Source organism: Chaetura pelagica, unplaced genomic scaffold, assembly GCF_000747805.2.
Source record: "Chaetura pelagica isolate M959 unplaced genomic scaffold, ChaPel_1.0 scaffold652, whole genome shotgun sequence".
NCBI lineage: Eukaryota > Metazoa > Chordata > Aves > Apodiformes > Apodidae > Chaetura > Chaetura pelagica.
In genome coordinates, this window is record NW_009952476.1 from 514,439 (window position 1) to 515,260 (window position 822).

Genomic DNA, 822 nt, shown 5'->3' on the forward strand with positions numbered 1-822 from the left:
CAGGGGGCGCTGAGGAGCCGGGGGCTGCGAGGCCGGGGAGGTGGGGGGGGACGGGACCCGAACGGTGGTGACCCCAGGGCAGCGGTGACCCCAGGGCAGCGGTGACCCTAAAGTAGTGGTGACCCCAGCGTGGCGGTGACCTTAGGAACAGCTGTGACCCTAAAATGGTGGTGAACCCCGAACAGTGGTGTCCCCAGGATGGTGATGTTCCAGCTATGGTGGTATCCCCAGAACAGTGGTGACCCCACAACAGTGGTGTCCCCAGGATGGTGGTGACCCCAGGATGGCAATGTCCTCAGGGCAGTGGTGTTGTCATCCCAGGATAGTGATGTCCCCTGGTTTGGTGGTATCCCCAGAACAGTAGTGTCTTGAGGATGGTGATGTCCCCACAACAGTGGTGTCCCTGGAACAGTGGTGTCCCAAGGGTGCTGGTGTCCCCACAACAGTGGAGACCCAAGAATGATGGTATTCCCAGGACACTCATGTCCCTGGTATGGTGGTGTCCCCAGGACTTTGGTGCCCTCAGAACAGTAATGTTCTCAGAATAGCAGTGCCCCCAGGATGGTGGTATCTCCAGGATGGTGGTGTCCCCAGGGCAGCGCTGTGCCAGGCAGGACATCCTGTGTGGGGCTGGGCAGCCGGTGCTGCTGACTCAGCCATGGCCCCAAGGGTTTCCTGCCCAGGGGGACAAGGGGGGCTGCAGAGACAGCAGGACTTGGGGCGGGGGGGCCTGGCCAGCCGGTGCTGCTGACTCAGCCATGGCCCCAAGGGTTTCCTGCCCAGGGGGACAAGGGGGGCTGCACACACAGCAGGACTTGGGGC